The sequence below is a fragment of the Entelurus aequoreus genome, linkage group LG08 (genome assembly GCF_033978785.1).
Source record: "Entelurus aequoreus isolate RoL-2023_Sb linkage group LG08, RoL_Eaeq_v1.1, whole genome shotgun sequence".
In the NCBI taxonomy this organism is placed as follows: domain Eukaryota; kingdom Metazoa; phylum Chordata; class Actinopteri; order Syngnathiformes; family Syngnathidae; genus Entelurus; species Entelurus aequoreus.
Window position 1 is genome coordinate 55,457,525 of NC_084738.1, and position 16,918 is coordinate 55,474,442.

A 16,918-nucleotide genomic window follows, 5' to 3' on the forward strand; every position below is an offset into this window, starting at 1 on the left:
ATACAGCGATGTTAATATTTGGTTACATGTCCCTTGGCAAGTTTCACTGCAATAAGGCGCTTTTGGTAGCCATCCACAAGCTGCTGGCAAATTTCTAGTTGAATTTTTGACCACTCTTCTTGACAAAATTGGTGAAGTTCAGCTAAATTTGTTGGTTTTCTGACATGGACTTGTTTCTTCAGCATTGTCCACACGTTTAAGTCAGGACTCTGGGAAGGCCAATCTAAAACCTTAATTCGAGCCTGATTTAGCCATTCCTTTACCACTTTTGACGTGTGTTTGGGGTCATTGTTCTGTTGGAACACCCAACTGCGCCCAAGACCCAACCTCCGGGCTGATGATTTTAGCTTGTCCTGAAGAATTTCAAGGTAATCCTCCTTTTTTATTGTCCCATTTACTCTCAGTAAAGCACCAGTTCCATTGGCAGCAAAACAGGCCCAGAGCTTAATACTACCACCACCATGCTTGACGGTAGGGTGACGGTAGGAATGGTGTTCCTGGGATTAAAGGCCTCACCTTTTCTCCTCCAAACATATTGCTGGGTATTGTGGCCAAACAGCTAAATTTTTGTTTCATCTGAACACAGAACTTTCCTCCAGAAGGTCTTATCTTTGTCCATGTGATCAGCAGCAAACTTTAGACAAGCTTTAAGGTGTCGCTTCTGGAGCAAGAGCTTCCTTCGTGCATGGTAGCCTCTCAGTCCATGACTATGCAAAACACGCTTAACTGTGGACACTGACACCTTCCAATTCATTGCAGACCTGCTTTTTGGTGGTTCTCGGTTGACTCTTGATCATCTTGACCAATTTTCTCACAGCAGCAGTTGATAGCTTGCGTTTTCTTTCTGATCGTGGCAGTGACGAAACTGTGCCATGTACTTCATACTTACGAACAATTGTCTGCACAGTTGCTCTTGGGACCTTAAGCTGCTTTGAAATGGCTCCAAGTGACTTTCCTGACTTGTTCAAGTCAATTATTTTTTTTTTTCAGATCTGTGCTAAGTTCTTTTGACTTTCCCATTGTCGCGTTTGTAACCGAGTCTAATGACTGCATCACATGAGCTTTATTTAAATGGGCTCAGAGAAGTCAACACGTGTCGTCAATCATAATCACTCACATGAAGTTAAGAGGCCATGCCATGAAGCTAATTTGATTTGATTATAACTTTTCTACATCACCAAAATTGTTAATGCATGTTGCTGTATGTATACTTTTGAACCACCAGATTTTGTTACATTTTCAGTAAACCCATAATAAATTCATAAAAGAACCACATTTCATGAATGTTTCATGAACCATGCTTGACGGTAGGATTGGTGTTCCTGGGATTAAAGGCCTCACCTTTTCTCCTCCAAACATATTGCTGGGTATTGTGGCCAAACAGCTCAATTTTTGTTTCATCTGACCACAGAACTTTCCTCCAGAAGGTCTTATCTTTGTCCATGTGATGTCAGCTTAGGAAAAAAAGTACTCGTTACTAGTAAAAGAAACGGCGTTAGTCCTAACATTGGCAACATGTTATCTATTTTCAAACAATCTAACCCGCCCCAAAACCCCAACATGGCCTCCTTTCACACTCCATCCCTCACGCTCTCATTTAAACTCATTTTGTTTTGAATCCCTTCCCCGCACTCCGTTATTTTTTTGCAGAACCCTCGCTTTGCGCCCCCACACGCCTCCAGGTAAATGGGGGCCCTCGGAGTGAGTGTGGCGACCGCAGCTTAAACAACACAAAAAGAAGCTGCAATGGAAAGTCTCTGCATGGACGTGAAAAGAGACTCCTTGAGTGTCTCTAGAGTGCAAGGCGGGAGGGAATTAACTACTCCCTCTAGCGGATGTAGGCTGTCAATGCAAGCTGCATCCTCCAAAGAAGACTCTGGATTGACCCTACTTGGCAATCAAACACAAAATATTAGAGGGAATAAAAGAGTCACGGCGCTTTCAAGTGGTTTCCATGAGAAACAACAAAGCTGAGCCTCGAAAGCAGGGAGAATAGTCGAGGAAAATTAGTAGCTCCCAACGGGCGTCCTATATTTTTCTCCGAGCATATACAATAATTAGCTTTATATATGTGTCCCAGTCGTCCCCAGCTGTGTGCTGCCAGTGCCAAGAGTCCCCGCAAGGACTCCTTCTGGTCCCGTACGAGGCCTCCTTAATGACAGACTTGTCTTCAGAATGGAGTCTATGAGTCCATAGCTCTCCTTCCAGGCAACGGGGCTCAAAGAAGATGAGTGTGCAGGTCCGACCATTAGAGTCCGGTCCGTGAGGCGGTATGCGTGCCGGACTAAACCCCCGTGAGGCTTCTTTTTTTCTTTCTTCCTCCTCCCCGAGCGTCGTCTTCAATGAGGTCTTTCTCCAAACCTCGTTAATATCATAGAAGGCGTCGCACCTTCACGCGCTAACTCAACTTCCTGCACAAATCCAAACAGGCCCAGAAGAGACAGATGGACTTTTGAGAATTTGCCGTGAGAACAGCAGCGCTGTGTCGGCCCGGGCCCCATGTAGGCCGCTCACTGAGGGCCGTTTCACCGCCGCGTGCATCAAAAGGCGTCATTTAAGCGCAGATGAAAGCGTGGCCTTTTTGACGCCTTTCTTCGGCCTCCAGCCGCCATGTTGACTTTCTCATCTGTTTACGAGAGCGCGCGTCCTCCGCTGGCGCCCAAAAGCGCCTTCTGTGCACGCCTGCCGTCATGAAGTCTACGTATGCTTTTGAGAACGGGACAACACAACATGGCCACCGAGCTGGATCATGTGCCCATGACAGGACTGCGCTCACGAGATAAAGTGTTTCCATACTCTTTGTGCTCATAAACGCTAATTAATAGAGGTGGGAATCTTTGGGCACCTCACAATTCCATTCTTGGGGTGACGATTTTATTCAGGATAGATTCTCAATTCAACACAATTCTCGTAATATAATATTTGGTATGCGTAAGCTCCCCTTAGATCAGGGGTGTCAAACTCAAATACAAAGTGGGACAACATTTAAAACTGAACAAAGCCGCGGGCCAAGGTTGAACAAATTAACCTTTTAATAGGGACCCAAACAAGTTTTGCATTGAATATTGAACAAGCAAGGCTTATATAACTTTATAGTGACATGCAAAATCGAATTCAAATAATAATAATAATAATTAAAAAAATATCAATGGCATATCAAATTAGGGATGTCCTGATCCGATATTTGGATCGGATCGGCTGCAGATATTTGCCAAAAAATGTGTATCGGCAAGGCATGGGAAAATGCTGATCCAGATCCAGTTTTTTTAAAATTCCGGTCCGTGTTTTCCATAGCGCCGATTTAAACAATACATTCCACTCCATCCATCCATCCGCGGAAGAAGATGGATGGATGGATTCCACTTTTCTGCTGCTCCCTAATTTCCGTTCCGCATTTTCCAGCACACCTTCAACACATCCACAGGTCTGTGTCCTAACCGTTAAGACGGCCATGTGAATTAAAAGTTATCGGTAAAAATGTCAGCTGTCTCTGTGCGATATAGAAAATGACTATATCGTGATATTCGAGTATACGTTCTCACGCAGTTGCTTTTAGCTGCTGGCATTACACGACAGGCTCTTCCCACTCCTTCTTGTGTCTGCTTCTCACAGACAGCAAGCACACACGTCACATACTGTCACGCCATACGTCACATTCGTATACGCACTCTCCCAGCAGAGAGGTAGCAGCATGGCTAACGTTAGCTGTGATGCTAGCGTAGCTGTGTGAGTGGTAATAATGAAGGAAGAATGAATTAATTCCCAAGAAAAACAGCATGGGGTCCATCGTCTGGCGGTGGTTTGGCTTCAAGTGGGAATATGTCGAACAGACAACCGTAATTTGTCAAGTGTGGGGCAAAAGCGCTGCTATAAAAAGTAGCATTACTGCTAATATGTAGCATCATTTGAAAAGTCCCCTGCTAGAAAATGAAGAGTGTTTGAAACTCTGCACGTCAACATCTCCATTGTGTATTATTCAAACTCACCTAATTCAGCTGGCTAGTTTTTATCAAGAGTACTAAAACCCTTTTCAACACGAATCTGACAACTAAGTAGGCTAAATAACTTTAAACTTTAATGCATGCTCGGCCAGTATCGGTATCGGATCGGAAGTGCAAAAACAATATCGGTATCGGATCGGAAGTGCAAAAACCTGGATCGGGACATCTCTATATCAAATACAATTTAAATACAAATTGAATGCCTCTTTTCTATTTGCAACTTTTTCCACAGGCTAATAAATTTGAAAATAAAATTATGAATAAACCAACCATTCAGGACTTTAAACTGCTCAGTTTGCAACACACTGATCTAATCTGATGTGCCCAAGCCAGATACCTGGCATCTTTTCTTGGATGCTAGTTCATTAATGTCGGGGCTCAGGCTTTGAGCTGAGGCAACCTTCATTATCGAACGAAGGTGTTCATCAGTCATTATATCTCGTACTCCACCCGGACCACAGTCTTGGGGGCGTGCCTTAAAGGCACTGCCTTTAACGTCCTCTACGAGCTGTCGTCACGTCCGCTTTTCAACCATTCTAATAACGTGCCGGCCCAGTCACAAGATATGTGCGGTTTCTGTACGCACACACATGTGAATGCAACGCATACTTGATCAACAGCGATACAGGTTACACTGAGGGTAGAGGTATAAACAACTTTAACACTGTTAGAAATATACGCCACACTGTGAATCCACACCAAACAAGAATGACAAACACATTTCGGGAGAACATCTGCACCGTAACACAACATAAACACAACAGAACAAATACCCAGAACCCTTTGCAGCACTAACTCTTCCGGGACGCTACAAAATACACACCCCGCTACCACCAAACCCCCCAATCCCCACACCCACACACGTCCCGGAAGAGTTAGTGCTGCAAAGGGTTCTGGGTATTTGTTCTGTTGTGTTTATGTTGTTACGGTGCGGATGTTCTCCCGAAATGTGTTTGTCATTCTTGTTTGGTGTGGATTCACAGTGTGGCGTATATTTCTAACAGTGTTAAAGTTGTTTATACGGCTACCCTCAGTGTAACCTGTATCGCTGTTGATCAAGTATGCATTGCATTCACTTGTGTGTGCATGCAGAAGCCGCACATATTATGTGACTGGGCCAGCACTCGTTGGACTGGATGAAAAGCGGATGTGACGATTTTTGGGAGTCTCCCGGGAGGGTCGGCAAGTATGAGAATTAGCTGTGAATGCGGTGTTTCCGCGGCATCGCCGCTGTATATAATCGGCGGGCCAGCTCTAGTGTTAATTTGATATCGCCTCAAAGGCCAAGTAAATTACACGGCAGGCCAAATTTGGCACGCGGGCCAGAGTTCGACACTCATGCCTTAGATGTTTATGTACGACTTATACGCACAGTCTCGGCCTAAAAAACAGAGTCAGGACCAAACAGTTTTATGCTCCTAAAATCTGGAATAGTCTTTCTGAAGATGTGAGACAGTCCTCATGTTAAAATCCACTTGTATTTAATTGTGCATATAACAAAGGAACGTATTTTATGTACGGTATTTGATTGACTTTAATTGAATTTTTTTTCCTTCTTTTAATTTTCTGTAAAGCACTGTGGACTGTCTTGACTACAAATTGTGCTCTATAAATAAAATTGCTTTGCCTTGCCTTTTAAAACATTTTTTTAAACATTTTATTTACAAAAAACCTAGAATGTTAATTAAGCTAACAAAAAAAAGAGCAACTCCAACCAATCCCAATTTGACAAATACAAGGAATACCAAAAATGTTGAAAAAGCAACAGTATCACCAGTAATAACAATATCAATAACATTGATTCTAAAGAAAAAAAAAACAGCAAAAAAAATTTAACAAAACAAAACATTTTCCCCATCGATTTTCAAAAAATATGAATCCATTTAGAATAGGAATACATTTTAAAAAATTTGATTTGGATGTGAAACTATCTTTTGAGCACCCCTTACAAATTAACATGAAAGATTTTATTTTATTTTTTTAAATACAATACTAAAAAAAGGAAAACCAAACATTAATAACAGCAACAGTATCAATAATAATAATAATAATAATAATATCAATAATAATAATAATAATAATAATAATAATAATAATAATAATAATATTATCAATAATAATAATAATAGTTTAATGTTTTTAATCAAAAAATTTATTCTTAAAAAGACATTTTTTTTTATATTGATTTTAAAAAATTGTGATTTGGATGTGAATAACTTTTTTTAACATCCCTTCTCTCATGAGAGATTTTTATGTTTTTTTTTTTTTAAATACAATATTACAAAAAGGAAAACCCATCCTTCCATCCATCTTCTTCCGCTTATCCGAGGTCGGGTCACGGGGGCAGCAGCCTAAGCAGAGAAGCCCAGACTTCCCTCTCCCCAGCCACTTCGTCCAGCTCCTCCCGGGGGATCCCGAGGCGTTCCCAGGCCAGCCAGGAGACATAGTCTTCCCAACGTGTCCTGGGTCTTCCCCGTGGCCTCCTACCAGTTGGACGTGCTCGAAACACCTCCCTAGGGAGGCGTTCAGGTGGCATCCTGACCAGATGCCCGAACCACCTCCTCTGGCTCCTCTCCATGTGGGGGAGCAGCGGCTTTATTCTGAGCTCCTCCCGGATGACAGAGATTCTCACCCTATCTCTAAGGGAGAGCCCCGCCACCCTGCGGAGGAAACTCATTTTGGCCGCTTGTACCCGTGATCTTGTCCTTTCGGTCATAACCTAAAGCTCATGACCATAGGTGAGGATGGGAACGTAGATCGACCGGTGAATTGGGAGCTTTGCCTTCCGGCTCAGCTCCTTCTTCACCACAACGGATCGAAACAGCGTCCGCATTAGTGAAGACGCCACACCGATCCGCCTGCCAATCTCACAATCCACTCTTCCCTCACTCGTGAACAAGACTCCGAGGTACTTGAACTCCTCCACTTGGGGCAACATCTCCTCCCCAACCCGGAGATAGCAAGCCACACTTTTCCGGGCGAGAACCATGGACTCGGACTTGGAGGTGCTGATTCCCAAGACAGTCGCTTCACACTCGGCTGCGAACCGATCCAGTGAGAGCTGAAGATCCTGGCCAGATGATGCCATCAGGGCCACATCATCTGCAAAAAGCAGAGACCTAATCCTGCAGCCACCAAACCGGATCCCCTCAAGCCCTGACAGCGCCTACCAATTCTGTCCATAAAAGTTATGAACAGAATCGGTGACAAAGGGCAACCTTGGTGGAGTTCAACCCTCACAGGAAACGGGTCCGACTTACTGCCGGCAAAGCGGACCAACCTCTGACACTGATCTTACAGGGAGCGGACCGCCACAATCAGACAGTCCGATACCCCATACTCTCTGAGCACGGTCGAATGCCTTCTCCAAGTCCACAAAACACATGTAGACTGGTTGGGAAAAAAGGAAAACCAAAAATGTATAAAAGCAGCAGTGTCAATAATAATAATAATATTGATAATATTAATAGTTGTTTAATGTCTTTGATCCAAAAGTTGATTCTTATAAAAAAATAAAAAAACATTTTATATTGATTCTCGAAATTTGTGATTTGGATGTGAATCAATTTTTTGGATTGGGACTTTACTCAATGAAAATAGGTGGCAGACTTAAGACTTAGCCTATATAACTTATTTAGCTTTACTGTCATTGTTAATAAAAACATTACAACTTACCTTGCTAGGTGCTAGTGGTAGCATTTTAGCATTTAGGATTTAGCAACGATCTATTAAACAGTGCCCAAAAGCTTAGGATCTACGTGTTGTACTTTTAAGTATTAATAAACTTTGAAACTGCAAAATAAAGTTTCGATGTTGAATTTTTTTAAATGTCTGAAAAATTTAAAAAAAAAAAAAAAAAAAAAATACAATTCAGTTTGAATATAATGTGTCATGATGCCACGCCCCCACGCTAAACCCGGGATAAGGCCAAGTCTGAAAAAAACACCATTTGATTCAGATAAAGAAAGATTTAAACCTGATAGCAAAAAATAAAACTGTAAAAATACTGGGGAAATTTTCCAATGATTTATTGTATTGATAAATGTAAGGATGTTTACTTTGAATTCAGGGGGTCAGAGCTTTAGAAGCCATTTTAAAGTTCATTTTATTTTGTATTTTTGTGACAACTACAACTGAAACATTTTAATTGTGGATCATTTATTTGTTGGTGTGGTTAGTCTTGACCCCAGGTTGCAGAGACGGCAGGCGAGGTGCATGTATGAAGCACCCTTTATTATGTAAAACACAGGCAGTACGAACGAAATAGTGTGCAAATTAGAAGTGCACAAAAAAGGCATGGGAGATAAAAAAGAAATGCTAACAATAACCCCTAAAAAACAAGAACAAAAAGTTTTTCACAACCACAAAAGACAAGACAAGAAGAAAAGCGGAACCATTTACAGAAGCTAAAATGGGATCAGTGAAGATTCTCTGAAGGCAACATCAAACTTTGCCCTGAAACATGCTAAAAGCTGCACGCACACAAGGAAGTATTAATACAACAAAGGAGATCATCATCAAGAAAGACTACAGTCTAAGATCTGTAAGAAATAACCAAACTGTGGTCATCATCAAAGGTTTGGAAACATTAAAAGGCTCAGAGTCACATTTAAACATCGCTATTGGTTATACAAGTGTAAAAAAATAATATTAGGTTATAAGAATGAACGAATGAATGAAATAACTTTATTTCGGTCATATGATCAACCATTTTGTGTGGCCAGTTTAACAGTAAAGATTAGACATATTTAACAATCATACACATTTACACACAAAAAGAAAAGAAAAGAAAAATAATTACCTTAAAAGGAATAGGCTGAAGCCAAAGCTTATATTTGCCTATCCCAGGGGTAGGCAACCTTTACCACTCAAAGAGCCATTTTGGAAAGTTTCACAAATTAAAGAAAACAATGGGAGCCAAAATTTAAAATGAAAAACACCGCATACAAAGCTTAAATTGCTTTGCGCTATGTTAACCAGGGGTCTCTGACACACGCAACGGCACGCATCTCAATATGGAAATTTAATGTCAGTGCGGCCCGCGACTTTTAATTGAGTGGCGCTTGATAGCGTCTTTCTTGCCAACCCTCTGAAATTTCCGGGAGACTCCCAAATTTCAGGACGTGCTGGCACTGCTTACAGCGCCCTCTACAGCCTGCCCAAACAGTGTACCTACTTGGCCACATGTTGAATGGTGCTTTTGCTTGCTAATGTAAGTGACAGCAAGGCGTACTTGTTCAACAGCCACACAGCTTACACTGACGGTAGCCGTACAAAAACAACTTTAACACTGTTACGTTACAAATATGCGCCACACTGTGAACCCACACCAAAAAAGAATGACAAACACATTTCTGGAGAACATCTGCACTGTAACACAACATCAACACAACACAACAAATACCCAGAATCCCATGCAGCCCTAACTCTTCCGCTCAACCGACGCACGGAGAGGGGGGGTTGATGTGTGGGGGGGTTTGGTGGTAGCGAAGGTGTATAATGTAGACCGGAAGAGTTAGGGCTGCATGGGATTCTGGGTATTTGTTGTGTTGTGTTTATGTTGTGTTACGGTGCGGATGTTCTCCAGAAATGTGTTTGTCATTCTTTTTTGGTGTGGGTACACAGTGTGGCGCATATTTGTAACGTAACAGTGTTAAAGTTGTTTTATACGGCTACCGTCAGTGTAAGCTGTGTGGCTGTTGAACAAGTATGCCTTGCTGTCGCCTACGTGTGCAAGTAAAAGCAACATATAACATGTGGCCGGGCTAGCACGCTGTTTGTAAATGCTATAGAGGACAATTAATGCAGTGCCAATTAGGGCACGCCCTTGATTAAGTCATTAGAGTGACAATAGGATAATATTTGCCCTGGGAGATTTCTAGGAGAGGCAGTCTCCTGGGAAAATCGGGGGGGGGGGGGGGGGGGGGGTCGTTAAGTATACTGGGAAAACCGGGAGGGTCGGCAAGTATGCAGCTGAGCCGCATCAGAGTGGTCAAAGAGCCGCATGCGGCTCCGGAGCCGCGGGTTGCCGACCCCTGGCCTATCCTATACATTCACTGAACATTAGATTGCCTGGAACATTAAAAAAATCAATGTGATGAAAGTAATTGTTACTATATTTTATAATTTTCAATTATTTCACCTTTCAATGTTTTCTTAAACCTTAAGAACTACATGTCTTCAGCTCATCACTGAGCTTATTCCACCATTTAACTCCTAAAACTGAAATACATTTGTATTTTATATTCGTTCTTACTTTACCTATTTCAAAAATCAATATCCCCTGTAAATTATTATTTATGGAGGGAATAAGAACAATACAAAAACAAAATACTAATGGATTGAGGAGGTACTCACACCTAACGTCCAACACGTTTTGTTTGGCTCGTGGGAGGGCACTGATCCCAGCCCAAATATGGCCGACTTCCTCTCTTTTTTGGCGTAGAATAACTGTCGTACAATCACAAAGTTCCGGACAGAAAGAATCAAATTGAACTAAAAGTCCAACCCCCGGCGCGTTTGCTAACACGGACATAAAATAAACATGACAAAGACCAAAAGGCACCTTCAAATAAGACCGGAAATAATCCTCAAAGTTAGAGAAAGTGCAGTAAAACGGGTCTTATCACGGGTAAAAAGTGCGAGTACGTCCTCAGCAATATTGTACTGAGCAGCCTGGGTATATGCTTTGCAGGTTTTACTCCCTGTTCTATGGTCGTCATCACACGTTTCCTCTTTTCTTTACAAAAAAAAAAGGCAAAGTAAAAGCAAAACACTCCTTTTTTAAATCCTCATGGCGGATTTTCATGTGACTTTTACAATTCTTGGAAGGTACTGGTACACTGATCTGAAACCAGCAGAAGTGTACGAGTGTTGTTTTCCAGCGGCCATGAATGGAATCTACCGTATTTTCCAGACTATAGAGCGCACCGGTATTTAAGCCGCACCTACCAAATTTTAGAATTAATACAATTTTTTACGTATATTAGCCGGCCCTGCGATGAGGTGGCGACTTGTTCAGGGTGTACCCCGCCTACCGCCTGAATGCAACTGAGATAGGCTCCAGCACCCCCCGCAACCCCGAAAGGGACAAGCGGTAGAAAATGGATGGATGGATCCTCGTTTCCATATGAGTTGGGAAATTGTGTTAGATGTAAATATAAACGGAATACAATGATTTGCAAATCATTTTCAACCCATATTCAGTTGAATATGCTACAAAGACAAAATATTTGATGTTCAAACTGATAAACTTTTTTTTTTTTTGGCAAATAATCATTAACTTTAGAATTTGATGCCAGCAACACGTGACAAAGAAGTTGGGAAAGGTGGCAATAAATACTGATAAAGTTGAGGAATGCTCATCAAACACTTATTTGGAACATCCCACAGGTGAACAGGCAAATTGGGAACAGGTGGGTGCCATGATTGGGTATAAAAGTAGATTCCATGAAATGCTCAGTCATTCACAAACAAGGATGGGGCGAGCGTCACCACTTTGTCAACAAATGTGTGAGCAAATTGTTGAACAGTTTAAGAAAAACCTTTCTCGGACGGCGTGGCAAAGTTGGTAGAGTGGCTGTGCCAGCAATCGGAGTGTTGCTGGTTACCGGGGTTCGATTCCCACCTTCTACCTTCCTAGTCACGTCCGTTGTGTCCTTGGGCAAGACACTTCACCCTTTGCCTCTGATGGCTGCTGGTTAGCGCCTTCCATGGCAGCTCCCGCCATCAGTGTGTGAATGTGTGTGTGAATGGGTAAATGTGGAAATACTGTCAAAGCGCTTTGAGTACCTTGAAGGTAGAAAAGCGCTATACAAGTACAACCCATTTATCATTATTTATAGCTATTGCAAGGAATTTAGGGATTTCACCATCTACGGTTCGTAATATCATCAAAGGGTTCAGAGAATCTGGAGAAATCACTGCACATAAGCAGCTAAGCCCGTGACCTTCGATCCCTCAGGCTGTACTGCATCAACAAGCGACATCAGTGTGTAAAAGATATCACCACATGGGCTCAGGAACACTTCAGAAACCCACTGTCAGTAACTACAGTTGGTCGCTACTTTTGTAAGTGCAAGTTAAAACTCTCCTATGCAAGGTGAAAACCGTTTATCAACAACACCCAGAAACGCTGTCGACTTCGCTGGGCCTGAGCTCATCTAAGATGGACTGATACAAAGTGGAAAAGTGTTGCAGCCATGAAATTCTAAGTTAAGTATTATTTGCAAAAAAAAAATCAAGTTTATGAGTTTGAACATCAAATATCTTGTCTTTGTGGTGCATTCAATTGAATATGGGTTGAAAAGGATTTGCAAATCATTGTATTCCGTTTATATTTACATCTAACACAATTTCCCAACTCATATGGAAGCGGGGTTTGTATTTTAGCCGCACTGGACCATAAGCGAAAGATATATACCGGTACAAAAGATTTTGTAAATGTTTATTTACATACCTTAATTGTGTCTGTAACACGGCAGTAAAACGGCTGATTAAACAAAACAGAAGTCATCGTCATGCAGCCACTAGCTGCGGAAGCTAGCTGTCCAATCAGCTAAAGATTAAGATGAAAGATTAAAGTAAATAAATAAATAAATGATAAATGGGTTATACTTGTATAGCGCTTTTCTAACTTCAAGGTACTCAAAGCGCTTTGACAGTATTTCCACATTTACCCATTCACACACACATTCACACACTGATGGCGGGAGCTGCCATGCAAGGCGCTAACCAGCAGCCATCAGAGGCAAAGGGTGAAGTGTCTTGCCCAAGGACACAACGGATGTGACTAGGAAGGTAGAAGGTGGGAATTGAACCCCAGTAACCAGCAACACTCCGATTGCTGGCACAGCCACTCTACCAACTTCGCCACGCCAATGATTGTCACACACACACTAGATGTGGTGAAATTTGTCCTCTGCATTTGTCCCATCCCCTTGGGGAGCAGTGGGCAGCAGCGGCGCCGCGCCCGGGAATCATTTTGGCAGACTCAATAACTCCACGGAGACGTTTTGGTGAATTTACAAAACTGAAACAATACAAAAAGAATACCATTGTAAGTTAACAATACCAACACAGACACTCATAAACGTGTTAGCATGTTAGCTAATGCTAACGACACTAGCTTATTTACGGAATATTACAATAGGTATTTACAAATATACATGAAAACACTCCTACAGACATCACACGTGGGACGGTTTAGTAAGTATGAATATCCGTCCATACATTTCTACCGCTTGTCAGTAAATATGAATAGTTTTAGTTATATTGTAAAACTTACAAATTACTTGGAGTGATAAATGAAGAATCCCTTCGAGCAGAAACGCTATGTACACCTAGTATATGAAACTGGATACACTTACGGGTCAAGGAGCGAAACAGGAAGTACATTTTTAACCCACAACCACTGCAGTGAGCGAACTCGTCCAAAAGATGGCGCCACGACACAAACAATAACACACCTTTTCAGTATCACTGTCCATTTAATATAACAAACTATTTGTGGAATTCAAAACATTTTGGCTGTTAGCGAAGAAGAATTGATAAATTATCCGCACCGTTTTACAGACGGAAGGCTTCAAAGCATACAAAAAAATAGCGGCTTGTAGTCCGGAAAATGCGGTAACTCGTGGATATCTTAGAACAATGATTCTCAACCTGTGGTACCTACATCTAGTGGTACGCAAAAGACTCACTTCATGACATATTCAAACACGGTGTTACTATTCAACCTGTGTGTAATGTTACAGAGGCCCAAAATAGTAAATGTGATTGTTAAATAAAACCTCTGCCTTGTTTTTAATGAATACTTAGGCCTCCTTAGCTACTGTATTTTCATGTTGGTCATTATGGAGAGCCGAGTGTTTTCCGGGGTGGTTCTTGGTGAAAATAGTTAGAGAACCACTGTCTTAGAATATATTTAACAATCATGAGAATACCGTCTTTAAAGTGAATCAGTCCCTTGGACGGCGTCGTAAATCTGAGAGCAGACCCTCGTCCCGCGTCCTCCGTCGCCGTTGGCTGTCAGAACTGTGACCACACGAGCCACTTTGGGTTCGATATAAACATTCTGTGTGTGTTTAGAGGCCATGACTGATGCCGTGGCCATGGCTTCAGGGGGCTTACGGGGGCAGGGAGCCTGTAATGAGAAGTGTTGTGTCGGGGGGGAGTGTTTTAATGGCGGCACCCAGTTTTATATTGACTGTTATTACCAATCTTAACACACTCACTCGCAATTTAATGCTATATTTCAATTCTCACCCACTGCTAAACATCTTGTCCTTGGAAGACACTAGCTCACTTCATTTGTTCCAGGGTCAAACTGTTGCCCGTATTAAACTATTATTACGTTTTAAGTCACACTTAATGTCGTACAGGTGTAAAAAAAGTAAAGTTAACCACTGTCTAGTAGGTACTGTAGGGGGCGCATACAGGAAAGTATTTGCTGAGCAACAGTGACATCTTGTGGCCGTTTGTCGGTATTGCCAGAATTAAAGAGCGTTGTGCTGTGATTCGAAACTGATGAATGCTTGATTCGTTCGACTTTGGAGATCATATAATTCAACACTCAGCTTTAATAACCAATCAAACACAGCAAAGAAAATGTATTTTTTCCTTTTATTGCTCCTGGGCTTCCTCTGACGAATAGGCACGTACAAAGTTTAAGCGTATGGCAAAGTTAGCACAGATTAGTATAGTCCTCCTCAAATAGTGTGGCAGGCGCCCCTGCCATGTTCATTGTAGCAATTAATTCTGACTTCCTTTTTTTAATCTATATAAAACATAGCACCATTTGTTTTATTCATTTTTGAATTGTAAATTAGTGTTTTATATGGAGGAGGTCTGGGTTAGTTTCTGCCTCATCCTTCACTTAAAGGCTGAGTGAAGAATGCGTGAAGAATGGTGTCTCCTCATGTGAAGAACTCCATCCATCCATCCATCCATCCATTTTCTACCGCTTATTCCCTTCGGGGTCACGGGGGGCTCTGGAGCCCATCTCAGCTACAATCGGGCGGAAGGCGGGGTACACCCTGGACAAGTCGCCAACTCATCGCAGGGCCAACACAGATAGACAGACAACATTCACACTCACATTCACACACTAGGGCCAATTTAGTGTTGCCAATCAGCCTATCCCCAGGTGCATGTTTTTGGAGGTAGGAGGAAGCCGGAGTACCCGGAGGGAACCCACGCAGTCACGGGGAGAACATGCAAACTCCACACAGAAAGATCCAGAGGCCGGGATTGAACTCACGACTACTCAGGACCTTCGTATTGTGAGGCAGACGCACTAACCCCTCTTCCACCGTGCTGCACCATGTGAAGAACTGATAGGTCCAAACAAGAAAGAGATGATACAGTATTATCTGCTCACAGATGCCACCTGGTGGTGGTTCGAGCACACTGCCCTAGATAAATTAACCAACCCCTGTTCCCTTGGCTTAATGCTTCAGGCACAGGCAGGATTCTCACAGGAATGAGACAAAAACTCATCCAGATTAACTGTATATTATTTTATTTAAATGTATAATTTTTTGTTGCGTTTTTCTATTGTATTTTTTGGGGGGTAAAAAATTGGCTCAAGTCAGTCATAAAAAGTTTCTAGTTTATGTAAGGTTTACTTCTTTTTTTTCAGGCAAATTGATGCACTTTAAATATTTTCTGTTACTTACTGAAAAACAATGTTTGGAAAAAGAATTCCGTAAAATAATTTCGTGAAAACCGGGAATTTTGAAAATATTGATGCTAGCAAAATTGTCCTAGATGATAAGAATGGGTTGGTGTTGGAATTTTTGGAATCATTTGAAAAATGTTGACGAAGTAACAGTTTGAATTGAGAATGGGTATTTTGGAATTCCTGGAATTTCGGGAAAACCGGGAATTTTTATGGGAAGAAATAGGAGCATTTGTTGTCCCAACTAAGAGGAATGTTTTGAAGGTGGAATGGTCAAAAACGGTTGAAAAATGTGGAATGTGAAAACTTTCCAGGAAGAAGTGAAAATAGGGCTTTGGAAGACCGTGAATTCTGGGAATTCCTGGAACTTTTTTAGGCTGAGTGAAGAATGGCGTCTCCTGCTGTGAAGAACTGATAGGTCCAAACGAGAAAGAGATGATACAGTATTATCTGCTCAAAGATGCTACTTGGTAGTTGTTCAAGCACACTGCAATTAGCCCTCCATAAATTAACCAACCCCTGTTCCCTTGATGTTTCAGGCACACGCAGGATTCTCACAGGAATGAGACAAAAACGAATCCAGATCAACTGTATTAACTAATAATGAATATTGTTGAATTTAAATGTATTATTTTTTGTAAAAATGTTTTTATTGTAAAAAAAATTCTGAAGTCGGCTAAAAAAAAGTTTCTAGATTATGTAAAGATTACTTTTTTTTCCAGGCAAATTGATGCATTTTATATATTTTTTGTTACTCACTAAAAACAATGTGGGAAAAATAATTCTGGGAAAACCGGGTACTTTTGAAAATATTGATGCTAGCAAAATTGTCCTGATAAGATGATAAGAACAGGTTGGTGTTGGAATTTTTGGAATTGGTTGAAAAATGTTGCCATAGTAACAGTTTGAATTGAGAATGGGTATTTCGGGATTCGTGGAATTTCGGGAAAACCGGGAATTTGTATGGGGAAAAAATAGGAGCATTTGTTGTCCCAAATAAGAGGAATGTTTTTAATGTGAAATGGTCAAAAACGGTTGAAAAATGTGGACTGTGAAAACTTTCCAGGAAGAAGTGAAAATAGGGCTTTGGAAGACCGTGAATTCTGGGAATTCCTAGAACTTTTTTTAGGCTGAGTGAAGAATGGCGTGTCCCCAGAACTGATAGGTCCAAATGAGAAAGAGATGATACAGTATCATCTGCTCAAAGATGCTACTTGGTGGTTGTTCAATCACACTG

General features: G+C 41.6%; 1 long non-coding RNA gene across 1 annotated transcript in view; it reads right to left on the bottom strand.

Moving 5' to 3' along the window:
* LOC133656060 (uncharacterized) overlaps nt 1-16,918 on the bottom strand; it is a 58,228-nt gene that overhangs the window by 23,054 nt on the left and 18,256 nt on the right. The gene's annotated exons all lie outside the window — the stretch shown is intronic.